We start from the raw sequence: 15,966 nt of genomic DNA, 5'->3' as shown, positions 1-15,966 counted from the left end.
AGGGAATCTGAGGCAGGGTATCTGAGGCAGGGAATCTGTGGCAGGGAATCTGATGCGGGTTATCAGAAGGGGGAAATGAGATGTGGGAAACGAGATGCAGAGAAAGAGGCACGGAAATAGAGGCAGGGAAAGAGAGGCAGGGTATCAGAGGCGGGTAATCAGAGGCGTGGAATCAGAGGCGGGGAATCAGAGACACAGAAAGAGAGGCGTGGAATCAGAGGTGCGGAATCAGAGCCGGTGAATCTGAGCCGGGAAATCAGAAGCAGAGCAACAGAGGTGGTGAAACATGGGTGCTGAATCGGACACGGGGAATCAGAGGTGGGGACTCAGAGGCCGGTAATCAGAGGCAGGGAATCAGAGGCAGGTTATCAGAGGCAGGGAATCAGAGGTGGGAAATCAGAGGCGGGGAATCAGAGGCGGCGAATCAGAGGCGGGGAATCAGAGGCGGGGAATCAGAGGCGGAGAATCAGAGGCGGGCAATCAGATGCAGGAAATCAGAGGCAGGGAATCAGAGGCAGGGAATCAGAGGCAGGGAATCTGAGGCAGGGAATCAGAGGTGGGGAATCAGAGGCGGGGAATCAGAGGCAGGGAATCAGATGAAGGGAATCTGAGGCAGGGAATCTGAGGCAGGGAATCTGTGGCAGGGAATCTGATGCGGGTTATCAGAAGGGGGAAATGAGATGTGGGAAACGAGATGCAGAGAAAGAGGCACGGAAATAGAGGCAGGGAAAGACAGGCAGGGAATCAGAGGCGGGGAATCAGAGGTGGGGAATCAGAGGCTGGGAATCAGAGGCGGGGAATCAGAGGGGGGAATCAGAGGTGGGGAATCAGAGGCAGGGAATCAGAGGCAGGGAATCAGAGGCGGGAAATCCGAGGCGGCGAATCTGAGGCGTGGAATCAGAGGTGGGGAAAGAGATGTGGGGAAACGTAGGCCAGGAAAGTTGCGCGGAAAGGGAGGCGGTGAATCAGAGGCGGGGAATCAGAGGCGGGGAATCAGAGGCGGGGAATCAGAGGCGTGGAATCAGAGGTGGGGAAAGAGATGTGGGGAATCAGGCGGGTAAACAGAAGCGGGTAAACATAGCTGCATAAATAGAGGCAGCGAAAGAGATGGGCGAAACATAGTGGTTGGAACTTGTGTGTTGAAAATTAGGTACACAGAACAGATCAAACAGAGTTGTTGAAATTGAGGGAGGGAAAGAGAGGCACAGAAAGAGTGGAGGGGAAAGAGTGCAGGCAAAATAGAGGCGTAGAGACAGAGGTGGGGAATCAGAGGCGGGGAATCAGAGGCGGTGAAACAGAGGCGGGGAATCAGATATGGGGAATCAGAGGTGGGGAATCAGAGGCAGGGAATCAGATGTGCGGAATCAGAGATGGGGAATCAGAGGCAGGGAATCAGAATCAGAAGCAGGGAATCAGAGGCCGGGAATCAGAGGCCGGAATCAGATGATGGGAATCAGAGGCCTGGAATCAGAGGCGGGGAATCAAAGGCAGGGAATCAGATGCGGGGAATCAGAGGCGGGGAATCAGAGCTGGGGAATCAGAGGCGGGGTATTAGAGTTGGGGAATCAGAGGCGGGGAATCAGATATGGGGAAACAGAGGTAGGGAATCAGAGGCGGGGAAACAGAGGCAGGGAATCAGATATGGGGAATCAGAGGCGGGGAATCAGAGGTGGGGAATCATAGGCAGGGAATCGGACGTGCGGAATCAGAGATGGGGAATCAGAGGCCGGGAATCAGAGGTGGTGAATCAGAGATGGGGAATCAGAGGCGGGGAATCAGAGGCAGGGTATCAGACGCGGGGAATCAGAGGTGGGCAATCAGAGGCGGGGAATCAGATATGGGGAATCAGAGGCGGGGAATCAGAGGAGGGGAAACAGAGGCGGGGAATCAGATATGGGGAATCAGAGGTGGGGCATCAGAGGTTGTGAATCACAGATGGGGAATCAGAGGCGGGGAATCAGAGGCAGGGAATCAGACGCGGGGAATCAGAGGCGGGGATTCAGAGCTGGGGAATCAGAAGCGGGGAATCAGAGTTGGGGAATCAGAGGCGGGGAATCAGATATGGGGAAACAGAGGCAGGGAATCAGAGGCGGGGAATCAGAGGCAGGGAATCAGACGCGGGGAATCTGAGGCGGGGAATCAGAGCTGGGGAATCAGAGTTGGGGAATCAGAGTTGGGGAATCAGAGGCAGGGAATTGGATGTGCGGAATCAGAGATGGGAAATCAGAGGTGGGGAATCAGAGGCGGTGAATCAGAGATGGGGAATCAGAGGCGGGGAATCAGAGGCAGGAAATCAGACACGGGGATTCAGAGGCTGGGAATCAGACGGGGGGATTCAAAGGCGGGGAATCAGAGCTGGGGAATCTGAGGCAGGGAATCAGAGTTGGGGATTCAGAGGCGGGGAATCAGATATGGGGAAACAGAGGCGGGGAATCAGAGGCGGGCAAACAGAGGCGGGGAATTAGATATGGGGAATCAGAGGTGGGGAATCAGAGGTGGTGAATCAGTGATGGGGAATCACAGGCGGGGAATCAGAGGCAGGGAATAGAACGCGGGGAATCAGAGGCAGGGAATCAGAGCTGGGGAATCAGAGGCGGGGAATCATAGTTGGGAATCAGAGGCGGGAATCAGATATGGGGAAACAGAGGCGGGGAATCAGAGGCGGGGAAACAGAGGCGGGGAATCAGATATGGGGAATCGGATGCAGGGAATCAGAGGCGGGGAATCAGAGCTGGGGAATCAGAGGCGGGGAATCAGAGTTGGGGCATCAGAGGTGGGGAATTTGATATAGGGAAACAGAGGCGGGTAATCAGAGGCGGGGAAACAGAGGCGGGGAATCAGATATGGGGAATAAGAGGTGGGGAATCAGAGGCAGGGAATCAGATGTGCGGAATCAGAGATGGGGAATCAGAGGCAGGGAATCAGAAGCGGGGAATCAGAGGCCGGGAATCAGAGGCCGGGAATCAGATGCTGGGAATAAGAGGCCGGGAATCAGAGGAGGGGAATCAGAGTCCGGGAATCAGAGATGGGGATTCAGAGGCGGGGAATGAGATATGGAGAATCAGAGGCGGGGAATCAGAGGCGGGGAAACAGAGGTGGGGAATCAGAGGCGGGGAAACAGAGGCAGGGAATCAGATATGGGGAATCAGAGGTGGGGAATCAGAGATGGGGAATCAGAGGCGGTGAATCAGAGATGGGGAATCAGAGGCGGGGAATCAGAGGCAGGAAATCAGACACGGGGATTCAGAGGCTGGGAATCAGACGGGGGGAATCAAAGGCGGGGAATCAGAGCTGGGGAATCAGAGGCAGGGAATCAGAGGCGGGGAATCAGATATTGGGAATCAGAGGCTGGGATTCAGAGGCGGGGAATCAGAGGCAGGGAATCAGACACGGGGAATCAGAGGTGGGGAATCAGAGATGGGGAATCAGAGGCGGGGAATCAGAGGCAGGGAATCAGATGCGGGGAATCTGAGGCGGGGAATCAGAGCTGGGGAATCAGAGGTGGGGAATCAGAGTTGGGGAATCAGAGGCAGGGAATCGGATGTGCGGAATCAGAGATGGGGAATCAGATGTGGGGAATCAGAGGAACAGGGATGGGGAATCAGAGGCGGGGAATCAGAGGCAGGAAATCAGACACGGGGATTCAGAGGCTGGGAATCAGACGGGGGGAATCAAAGGCGGGGAGTCAGAGCTGGGGAATCAGAGGCAGGGAATCACAGTTGGGGATTCAGAGACGGGGAATCAGATATGGGGAAACAGAGGCGGGGAATCAGAGGCGGGCAAACAGAGGCGGGGAATTAGATATGGGGAATGAGAGGTGGGGAATCAGAGGTGGTGAATCAGTGATGGGGAATCACAGGCGGGGAATCAGAGGCAGGGAATAGAAAGCAGGGAATCAGACGCAGGGAATCAGAGCTGGGGAATCAGAGGCGGGGAATCATAGTTGGGAATCAGAGGCGGGGAATCAGATATGGGGAAACAGAGGCGGGGAATCAGAGGCGGGGAAACAGAGGCGGGGAATCAGATATGGGGAATCGGATGCGGGGAATCAGAGGCGGGGAATCAGAGCTGGGGAATCAGAGGCGGGGAATCAGAGTTGGGGCATCAGAGGTGGGGAATTAGATATAGGGAAACAGAGGCGGGGAATCAGAGGCGGGGAAACAGAGGCGGGGAATCAGATATGGGGAATCAGTGGTGGGGAATCAGAGGCAGGGAATCAGATGTGCGGAATCAGAGATGGGGAATCAGAGGCAGGGAATCAGAATCAGAAGCGGGGAATCAGAGGCCGGGAATCAGAGGCCGGGAATCAGATGCTGGGAATAAGAGGCCGGGAATCAGAGGTGGGGAATCAGAGTCCGGGAATCAGAGATGGGGATTCAGAGGCGGGGAATGAGATATGGAGAATCAGAGGCGGGGAATCAGAGGCCGGGAAACAGAGGTGGGGAATCAGATATGGGGAATCAGAGGTGGCGAATCAAAGGCGGTGAATCAGAGATGGGGAATCAGAGGCGGGGAATCAGAGGCAGGGAATCAGATGCGGGGAATCAGAGGCGGGGAATCAGAGCTGGCGAATCAGAGGCAGGGAATCAGAGGAGGGCAATCAGAGGCGGGGAATCAGATATGGGGAATCAGAGGCGGGGAATCAGAGGCGGGGAAACAGAGGCGGGGAATCAAATATAGGGAATCAGAGGTGGGGAATCAGAGGTTGTGAATCAGAGATGGGGAATCAAGGCGGGGAATCAGAGGCAGGGAATCAGACACGGGGAATCAGAGGCGGGGATTCAGAGCTGGGGAATCAGAGGCGGGGAATCAGAGTTGGGGAATCAGAGGCAGGGAATCAGATATGGGGAATCAGAGGCGGGGAATCAGAGGTGGGGAAACAGAGGCGGGGAATCAGATATGGGGAATCAGAGGTGGGGAATCAGGGGCAGGGATTCAGTGTCAGGGAATCAGAGGCGGGGAATCAGAGGCGGGGAATCAGAGGCAGGGAATCAGACACGGGGAATCAGAGGCGGGGTATCAGAGATGGGGAATCAGAGGCGGGCAATCAGAGGCAGGGAATCGGACGCCGGGAATCAGAGTCGGGGAATCAGAGCTGGGGAATCAGAGGCGGGGAATCAGAGTTGGGGAATCAGAGGCGGGGATTCAGATATGGGGAAATAGAGGCGGGGAATCAGATATGGGGAATCAGAGGTGTGGAATCAGAGGTTGGGAATCAGAGGAAGGGAATCAGAGTCGGGGAAACAGAGGCGGGGAATCAGATATGTGGAATCAGAGGTGGCGAATCAAAGGCGGTGAAACAGAGATGGGGAATCAGGGCAGGGAATCAGAGGCAGGGAATCAAACACGGGGAATCAGAGCTGGGGAATCAGAGGCGGGGAATCAGAGTTGGGAATCAGAGGCGGGGAATCAGAGGCGGGGAAACAGAGGCGGGGAATCAGAGGCGGGAAATCAGAGACGGCGAATCTGAGGCGTGGAATCAGAGGTGGGGAAAGAGATGTGGGGAAACGTAGGCCAGGAAAGTTGCGCGGAAAGGGAGGCGGTGAATCAGAGGCGGCGAATCAGAGGCGGGGAATCAGAGGCAGGGAATCAGAGGGGGGCAATCAGAGGCGGCGAATCAGAGGCGTGGAATCAGAGGTGTGGAAAGAGATGTGGGGAAACAGGCGGGTAAACAGTAGCGGGTAAACATAGGTGCATAAATAGAGGCGGCGAAAGAGATGGGCGAAACATAGTGGTTGGAACTTGTATGTTGAAAATGAGTTACACAGAACAGATCAAACAGAGTTGTTGAAATTGAGGGAGGGAAAGAGAGGCACGGAAAGAGTGGAGGGGAAAGAGTGCAGGCAAAATAGAGGCGTAGAGACAGAGGTGGCGAATCAGTGGCGGGGAATCAGAGGCGGGGAATCAGAGGCAGGGAATCAGATGAAGGGAATCTGATGCAGGGAATCTGAGGCAGGGAATCTGAGGCAGGGAATCGGAGGCAGGGAATCTGATGTGGGGAATCAGAGGCGGGGAATCAGAGGCGGGGAATCAGAGGGGGGATTCAGAGGCGGGGAATCAGAGGCGGGGAATCAGAGGCGGGGAATCAGAGGGGGGAATCTGAGGTGGGGAATCAGAGGTGGGGAATCAGAGGCGGGGAATCAGAGGCAGGGAATCAGAGGCAGGGAATCAGATGAAGGGAATCTGATGCAGGGAATCTGAGGCAGGGAATCTGAGGCGGGGAAACAGGCGGGTAAACAGAGGCTGGTAAACATAGGCGGGGAATCAGAGGCGGGGAATCAGAGGCGGGGAATCAGAGGCGGGGAATCAGAGGCGGGGAATCAGAGGCGGGGAATCAGATGCGGGGAATCAGATGCGGGGAATCAGAGGTGGGGAATCAGAAGCGGGGTATCAGAGGAGGGGAATCAGAGGCTGGGAATCAGAGGCGGGGAATCAGAGGCGGGGAATCAGAGGCGTGGAATCAGAGGCGGGAATTCAGAGGCGGGGAAAGATATGTGGGGAAACGTAGGCCAGGAAAGTTGAGCGGAAATTGAGGCAGTGAATCAGAGGTGGGGAATCAGAGGCGGGGAATCAGAGGCGGGGAATCAGAGGCGGGGAATCAGAGGCGGGGAATCAGAAGTGGGGAATCAGAGGTGGGGAATCAGAGGCGGGGAATCAGAGGCGGGGAATCAGAGGCGGGGAATCAGAGGCAGGGAATCAGAGGCGGGCAATCAGATGCAGGGAATCAGAGGCAGGGAATCTGAGGGGGCGAATATGAGGTAGTGAATCAGAGGCGGGGAAACAGGCGGGTAAACATAGGCTGGGAATCAGAGGCAGGGAATCAGCCGCGGGGAATCAGAGGCAGGGAATCAGATGAAGGGAATCTGATGCAGGGAATCTTAGGCAGGGAATCTGAGGCAGGGAATCTGTGGCAGAAAATCTGATGCGGGTTATCAGAAGGGGGAAATGAGATGTGGGAAACGAGATGCAGAGAAAGAGGCACGGAAATAGAGGCAGGGAAAGAGAGGCAGGGTATCAGAGGCGGGTAATCAGAGGCGTGGAATCAGAGGCGGGGAATCAGAGACACAGAAAGAGAGGCGTGGAATCAGAGGTGCGGAATCAGAGCCGGTGAATCTGAGCCGGGAAATCAGAAGCATAGCAACAGAGGCGGTGAAACATGGGTGCGGAATCGGACGCGGGGAATCAGAGGTGGGGACTCAGAGGCAGGGAATCAGAGGCAGGGAATCAGAGGCAGGTTATCAGAGGCAGGGAATCAGATGCGGGGAATCAGAGGCGTGGAATCAGAGGCGGAGAATGAGAGGTGGGGAATCAGAGGCGGGGAATCAGAGGCGGAGAATCATAGGCGGGCAATCAGATGCAGGAAATCAGAGGCAGGGAATCAGAGGCAGGGAATCAGAGGCAGGGAATCTGAGGCAGGGAGTCAGAGGTGGGGAATCAGAGGCGGGGAATCAGAGGCAGGGAATCAGATGAAGGGACTCCGATGCAGGGAATCTGAGGCAGGGAATCTGAGGCAGGGAATCTGTGGCAGGGAATCTGATGAGGGTTATCAGAAGGGGGAAATGAGATGTGGGAAACGAGATGCAGAGAAAGAGGCACGGAAATAGAGGCAGGGAAAGAGAGGCAGGAAATCAGAGGCGGGGAATCAGAGGTGGGGAATCAGAGGCGGGGAATCAGAGGCGGGGAATCAGAGGGGGGGATCAGAGGCGGGGAATCAGAGGCGGGGAATCAGAGGCAGGGAATCAGAGGCGGGAAATCAGAGACGGCGATTCTGAGGCGTGGAATCAGAGGTGGGGAAAGAGATGTGGGGAAACGTAGGCCAGGAAAGATGCGCGGAAAGGGAGGCGGTGAATCAGAGGCGGGGAATCAGAGGCGGGGAATCAGAGGCAGGGAATCAGAGGGGGGCAATCAGAGGCGGCGAATCAGAGGCGTGGAATCAGAGGTGGGGAAAGAGATGTGGGGAAACAGGCGGGTAAACAGAAGCGGGTAAACATAGGTGCATAAATAGAGGCGGAGAAAGAGATGGGCGAAACATAGTGGTTGGAACTTGTATGTTGAAAATGAGTTACACAGAACAGATCAAACAGAGTTGTTGAAATTGAGGGAGGGAAAGAGAGGCACGGAAAGAGTGGAGGGGAAAGAGTGCAGGCAAAAGAGAGGCGTAGAGACAGTGGTGGGGAATCAGAGGCGGGGAATCAGAGGCGGGGAATCAGAGGCAGGGAATCAGAGGCGGGGAAAGATATGTGGGGAAACGTAGGCCAGGAAAGTTGAGCGGAAAGGGAGGCAGTGAATCAGAGGTGGGGAATCAGAGGCGGGGAATCAGAGGCGGGGAATCAGAGGCCCGGAATCAGAGGCGGGGAATCAGAAGCGGGGAATCAGAGGTGGGGAATCAGAGGCGGGGTATCAGAGGTTGAGAATCAGAGATAGGTATTCAGATGCAGGGAATCAGAGGCAGGGAATCAGAGGCAGGGAATCAGAGTCACGGAATCTGAGGTAGGGAATCTGAGGTGGGGAATCAGAGGCGGGGAAACAGGCGGGTAAACAGAGGCGGGTAAACATAGGCGGGGAATCAGAGGCAGGGAATCAGAGGCGGGGAATCAGAGGCGGTGAATCAGAGGCGGGGAATCAGAGGCGGGGAATCAGATGCGGGGAATCAGAGGCGGGGAATCAGAGGTGGGGTATTAGATGAGGGGAATCAGAGGCGGGGAATCAGAGGCGGGGAATCAGAGGCGGGGAATCAGAGGCGTGGAATCAGAGGCGGGGAATCAGAGGAGGGGAATCAGAAGTGGGGAATCAGATGTGGGGAATCAGAGGCGGGGAATCAGAGGCAGGGAATCAGAGGCGGGCAATCAGAAGTGGGGAATCAGAGGCGGGGAATCAGAGGCGGGGAAACAGAGGCGGTGAATCAGAGGCGGGGAATCAGAAGTGGGGAATCAGAGGTGGGGAATCAGAGGCGGGGAATCAGAGGCGGGGAATCAGAGGCGGGCAATCAGATGCAGGGAATCAGAGGCAGGGAATCAGAGGCAGGGAATCAGAGGCAGGGAATCTGAGGCAGGGAATCTGTGTTGGGGAACCAGAGGCGGGAAAACAGGCGAGTAAACAGAGGCGGGTAAACATAGGTGGGGAATCAGAGGCGGGGAATCAGAGCCGGGAAATCAGAGGCGGGGAATCTGAGGCGGGGAATCAGATGCAGGGAATCAGATGCGGGACATCAGAGGTGCGGTATCAGAGGCGGGGAAATAGAGGCGGGGAATCAGAGGCGGGGAATCAGAGGCGTGGAATCAGAGGCGGGGAATCAGAGGCGGGTAAACATAGGCGGGGAATCAGAGGCGGGGAATCAGAGGCGGGGAATCAGAGGTGGGGAATCAGAGGCGGGGAATCAGAGGCGTGGAATCAGATGCGGTGAATCAGTGGCGGAGAATCAGAGGCGGGGTATTAGACGAGGGGAATCGGAGATGGGGAATCAGAGGCAGGGAATCAGAGGCGGGGAATCAGAGGCGGGGAATCAGAGGCCGGGAATCAGATATGGGGAACCAGAGGCGGGGAATCCGAGGCGGGGAAACAGAGGCGGGGAATCAGATATGGGGAATCAGAGGTGGGGAATCAGAGGTTGGGAATCAGAGGCAGGGAATCAGAGGCTTGGAATCAGATGCAGGGAATCAGATGCGGGGAATCAGAGGCGGGGAATCAGAGCTGGGGAACCAGAGGTGGGGAATCAGATTTGGGGAATCAGAGGCGGGGACTTAGATATTGGGAAACAGAGGCGGGGAATCAGAGGCGGGGAAACCCAGGCGGGGAATCAGATATGGGGAATCAGAGGTGGGGAATCAGAGGCAAGGAATCAGATGTGCGGAATCAGAGATGGGGAATCAGAGGCAGGGAATCAGAATCAGAAGCAGGGAATCAGAGGCCGGGAATCAGAGGCCGGAATCAGATGCTGGGAATCAGAGGCCTGGAATCAGAGGCGGGGAATCAGAGGCAGGGAATCAGATGCGGGGAATCAGAGGCGGGGAATCAGAGCTGGGGAATCAGAGGCGGGGTATTAGAGTTGGGGAATCAGAGGCGGGGAATCAGATATGGGGAAACAGAGGTGGGGAATCAGAGGCGGGGAAACAGAGGCAGGGAATCAGATATGGGGAATCAGAGGTGGGGAATCAGAGATGGGGAATCAGAGGCGGTGAATCAGAGATGGGGAATCAGAGGCGGGGAATCAGAGGCAGGAAATCAGACACGGGGATTCAGAGGCTGGGAATCAGACGGGGGGAATCAAAGGCGGGGAATCAGAGCTGGGGAATCAGAGGCAGGGAATCAGAGGCGGGGAATCAGATATGGGGAATCAGAGGCTGGGATTCAGAGGCGGGGAATCAGAGGCAGGGAATCAGACATGGGGAATCAGAGGTGGGGAATCAGAGATGGGGAATCAGAGGCGGGGAATCAGAGGCAGGGAATCAGATGCGGGGAATCTGAGGCGGGGAATCAGAGCTGGGGAATCAGAGGTGGGGAATCAGAGTTTGGGAATCAGAGGCAGGGAATCGGATGTGCAGAATCAGAGATGGGGAATCAGATGTGGGGAATCAGAGGAACAGGGATGGGGAATCAGAGGCGGGGAATCAGAGGCAGGAAATCAGACACGGGGATTCAGAGGCTGGGAATCAGACGGGGGGAATCAAAGGCGGGGAATCAGAGCTGGGGAATCAGAGGCAGGGAATCAGAGACGGCGAATCTGAGGCGTGGAATCAGAGGTGGGGAAAGAGATGTGGGGAAACGTAGGCCAGGAAAGTTGCGCGGAAAGGGAGGCGGTGAATCAGAGGCGGCGAATCAGAGGCGGGGAATCAGAGGCAGGGAATCAGAGGGGGGCAATCAGAGGCGGCGAATCAGAGGCGTGGAATCAGAGGTGTGGAAAGAGATGTGGGGAAACAGGCGGGTAAACAGAAGCGGGTAAACATAGGTGCATAAATAGAGGCGGCGAAAGAGATGGGCGAAACATAGTGGTTGGAACTTGTATGTTGAAAATGAGTTACACAGAACAGATCAAACAGAGTTGTTGAAATTGAGGGATGGAAAGAGAGGCACGGAAAGAGTGGAGGGGAAAGAGTGCAGGCAAAATAGAGGCGTAGAGACAGAGGTGGCGAATCAGTGGCGGGGAATCAGAGGCGGGGAATCAGAGGCAGGGAATCAGATGAAGGGAATCTGATGCAGGGAATCTGAGGCAGGGAATCTGAGGCAGGGAATCGGAGGCAGGGAATCTGATGTGGGGAATCAGAGGCGGGGAATCAGAGGCGGGGAATCAGAGGGGGGATTCAGAGGCGGGGAATCAGAGGCGGGGAATCAGAGGCGGGGAATCAGAGGGGGGAATCTGAGGTGGGGAATCAGAGGTGGGGAATCAGAGGCGGGGAATCAGAGGCAGGGAATCAGAGGCAGGGAATCAGATGAAGGGAATCTGATGCAGGGAATCTGAGGCAGGGAATCTGAGGCGGGGAAACAGGCGGGTAAACAGAGGCTGGTAAACATAGGCGGGGAATCAGAGGCGGGGAATCAGAGGCGGGGAATCAGAGGCGGGGAATCAGAGGCGGGGAATCAGAGGCGGGGAATCAGATGCGGGGAATCAGATGCGGGGAATCAGAGGTGGGGAATCAGAAGCGGGGTATCAGAGGAGGGGAATCAGAGGCTGGGAATCAGAGGCGGGGAATCAGAGGCGGGGAATCAGAGGCGTGGAATCAGAGGCGGGAATTCAGAGGCGGGGAAAGATATGTGGGGAAACGTAGGCCAGGAAAGTTGAGCGGAAATTGAGGCAGTGAATCAGAGGTGGGGAATCAGAGGCGGGGAATCAGAGGCGGGGAATCAGAGGCGGGGAATCAGAGGCGGGGAATCAGAAGTGGGGAATCAGAGGTGGGGAATCAGAGGCGGGGAATCAGAGGCGGGGAATCAGAGGCGGGGAATCAGAGGCAGGGAATCAGAGGCGGGCAATCAGATGCAGGGAATCAGAGGCAGGGAATCTGAGGGGGCGAATATGAGGTAGTGAATCAGAGGCGGGGAAACAGGCGGGTAAACATAGGCTGGGAATCAGAGGCAGGGAATCAGCCGCGGGGAATCAGAGGCAGGGAATCAGATGAAGGGAATCTGATGCAGGGAATCTTAGGCAGGGAATCTGAGGCAGGGAATCTGTGGCAGAAAATCTGATGCGGGTTATCAGAAGGGGGAAATGAGATGTGGGAAACGAGATGCAGAGAAAGAGGCACGGAAATAGAGGCAGGGAAAGAGAGGCAGGGTATCAGAGGCGGGTAATCAGAGGCGTGGAATCAGAGGCGGGTATCAGAGACACAGAAAGAGAGGCGTGGAATCAGAGGTGCGGAATCAGAGCCGGTGAATCTGAGCCGGGAAATCAGAAGCATAGCAACAGAGGCGGTGAAACATGGGTGCGGAATCGGACGCGGGGAATCAGAGGTGGGAACTCAGAGGCAGGGAATCAGAGGCAGGGAATCAGAGGCAGGTTATCAGAGGCAGGGAATCAGATGCGGGGAATCAGAGGCGTGGAATCAGAGGCGGAGAATGAGAGGTGGGGAATCAGAGGCGGGGAATCAGAGGCGGAGAATCATAGGCGGGCAATCAGATGCAGGAAATCAGAGGCAGGGAATCAGAGGCAGGGAATCAGAGGCAGGGAATCTGAGGCAGGGAGTCAGAGGTGGGGAATCAGAGGCGGGGAATCAGAGGCAGGGAATCAGATGAAGGGACTCTGATGCAGGGAATCTGAGGCAGGGAATCTGAGGCAGGGAATCTGTGGCAGGGAATCTGATGAGGGTTATCAGAAGGGGGAAATGAGATGTGGGAAACGAGATGCAGAGAAAGAGGCACGGAAATAGAGGCAGGGAAATAGAGGCAGGAAATCAGAGGCGGGGAATCAGAGGTGGGGAATCAGAGGCGGGGAATCAGAGGCGGGGAATCAGAGGGGGGGATCAGAGGCGGGGAATCAGAGACGGCGATTCTGAGGCGTGGAATCAGAGGTGGGGAAAGAGATGTGGGGAAACGTAGGCCAGGAAAGATGCGCGGAAAGGGAGGCGGTGAATCAGAGGCGGGGAATCAGAGGCGGGGAATCAGAGGCAGGGAATCAGAGGGGGGCAATCAGAGGCGGCGAATCAGAGGCGTGGAATCAGAGGTGGGGAAAGAGATGTGGGGAAACAGGCGGGTAAACAGAAGCGGGTAAACATAGGTGCATAAATAGAGGCGGAGAAAGAGATGGGCGAAACATAGTGGTTGGAACTTGTATGTTGAAAATGAGTTACACAGAACAGATCAAACAGAGTTGTTGAAATTGAGGGAGGGAAAGAGAGGCACGGAAAGAGTGGAGGGGAAAGAGTGCAGGCAAAAGAGAGGCGTAGAGACAGTGGTGGGGAATCAGAGGCGGGGAATCAGAGGCGGGGAATCAGAGGCAGGGAATCAGAGGCGGGGAAAGATATGTGGGGAAACGTAGGCCAGGAAAGTTGAGCGGAAAGGGAGGCAGTGAATCAGAGGTGGGGAATCAGAGGCGGGGAATCAGAAGCGGGGAATCAGAGGCCCGGAATCAGAGGCGGGGAATCAGAAGCGGGGAATCAGAGGTGGGGAATCAGAGGCGGGGTATCAGAGGTTGAGAATCAGAGATGGGCATTCAGATGCAGGGAATCAGAGGCAGGGAATCAGAGGCAGGGAATCAGAGTCACGGAATCTGAGGTAGGGAATCTGAGGTGGGGAATCAGAGGCGGGGAAACAGGCGGGTAAACAGAGGCGGGTAAACATAGGCGGGGAATCAGAGGCAGGGAATCAGAGGCGGGGAATCAGAGGCGGTGAATCAGAGGCGGGGAATCAGAGGCGGGGAATCAGATGCGGGGAATCAGAGGCGGGGAATCAGAGGTGGGGTATTAGATGAGGGGAATCAGAGGCGGGGAATCAGAGGCGGGGAATCAGAGGCGGGGAATCAGAGGCGTGGAATCAGAGGCGGGGAATCAGAGGAGGGGAATCAGAAGTGGGGAATCAGATGTGGGGAATCAGAGGCGGGGAATCAGAGGCAGGGAATCAGAGGCGGGCAATCAGAAGTGGGGAATCAGAGGCGGGGAATCAGAGGCGGGGAAACAGAGGCGGTGAATCAGAGGCGGGGAATCAGAAGTGGGGAATCAGAGGTGGGGAATCAGAGGCGGGGAATCAGAGGCGGGGAATCAGAGGCGGGCAATCAGATGCAGGGAATCAGAGGCAGGGAATCAGAGGCAGGGAATCAGAGGCAGGGAATCTGAGGCAGGGAATCTGTGTTGGGGAACCAGAGGCGGGAAAACAGGCGAGTAAACAGAGGCGGGTAAACATAGGTGGGGAATCAGAGGCGGGGAATCAGAGCCGGGAAATCAGAGGCGGGGAATCTGAGGCGGGGAATCAGATGCAGGGAATCAGATGCGGGACATCAGAGGTGCGGTATCAGAGGCGGGGAATTAGAGGCGGGGAATCAGAGGCGGGGAATCAGAGGCGTGGAATCAGAGGCGGGGAATCAGAGGCGGGTAAACATAGGCGGGGAATCAGAGGCGGGGAATCAGAGGCGGGGAATCAGAGGTGGGGAATCAGAGGCGGGGAATCAGAGGCGTGGAATCAGATGCGGTGAATCAGTGGCGGAGAATCAGAGGCGGGGTATTAGACGAGGGGAATCGGAGATGGGGAATCAGAGGCAGGGAATCAGAGGCGGGGAATCAGAGGCGGGGAATCAGAGGCCGGGAATCAGATATGGGGAACCAGAGGCGGGGAATCCGAGGCGGGGAAACAGAGGCGGGGAATCAGATATGGGGAATCAGAGGTGGGGAATCAGAGGTTGGGAATCAGAGGCAGGGAATCAGAGGCTTGGAATCAGATGCAGGGAATCAGATGCGGGGAATCAGAGGCGGGGAATCAGAGCTGGGGAATCAGAGGTGGGGAATCAGATTTGGGGAATCAGAGGCGGGGACTTAGATATTGGGAAACAGAGGCGGGGAATCAGAGGCGGGGAAACCCAGGCGGGGAATCAGATATGGGGAATCAGAGGTGGGGAATCAGAGGCAAGGAATCAGATGTGCGGAATCAGAGATGGGGAATCAGAGGCAGGGAATCAGAATCAGAAGCAGGGAATCAGAGGCCGGGAATCAGAGGCCGGAATCAGATGCTGGGAATCAGAGGCCTGGAATCAGAGGCGGGGAATCAGAGGCAGGGAATCAGATGCGGGGAATCAGAGGCGGGGAATCAGAGCTGGGGAATCAGAGGCGGGGTATTAGAGTTGGGGAATCAGAGGCGGGGAATCAGATATGGGGAAACAGAGGTGGGGAATCAGAGGCGGGGAAACAGAGGCTGGGAATCAGATATGGGGAATCAGAGGTGGGGAATCAGAGATGGGGAATCAGAGGCGGTGAATCAGAGATGGGGAATCAGAGGCGGGGAATCAGAGGCAGGAAATCAGACACGGGGATTCAGAGGCTGGGAATCAGACGGGGGGAATCAAAGGCGGGGAATCAGAGCTGGGGAATCAGAGGCAGGGAATCAGAGGCGGGGAATCAGATATGGGGAATCAGAGGCTGGGATTCAGAGGCGGGGAATCAGAGGCAGGGAATCAGACATGGGGAATCAGAGGTGGGGAATCAGAGATGGGGAATCAGAGGCGGGGAATCAGAGGCAGGGAATCAGATGCGGGGAATCTGAGGCGGGGAATCAGAGCTGGGGAATCAGAGGTGGGGAATCAGAGTTGGGGAATCAGAGGCAGGGAATCGGATGTGCAGAATCAGAGATGGGGAATCAGATGTGGGGAATCAGAGGAACAGGGATGGGGAATCAGAGGCGGGGAATCAGAGGCAGGAAATCAGACACGGGGATTCAGAGGCTGGGAATCAGACGGGGGGAATCAAAGGCGGGGAATCAGAGCTGGGGAATCAGAGGCAGGGAATCAGAGTTGGGGATTCAGAGACGGGGAATCAGATATGGGGAAACAGAGGC

Source organism: Narcine bancroftii, chromosome 8 (assembly GCF_036971445.1).
Source record: "Narcine bancroftii isolate sNarBan1 chromosome 8, sNarBan1.hap1, whole genome shotgun sequence".
Classification (NCBI taxonomy): Eukaryota; Metazoa; Chordata; class Chondrichthyes; order Torpediniformes; family Narcinidae; genus Narcine; species Narcine bancroftii.
The sequence above is the reverse complement of the archived record's forward strand: the minus strand, read 5'-3'. Positions refer to the sequence as shown.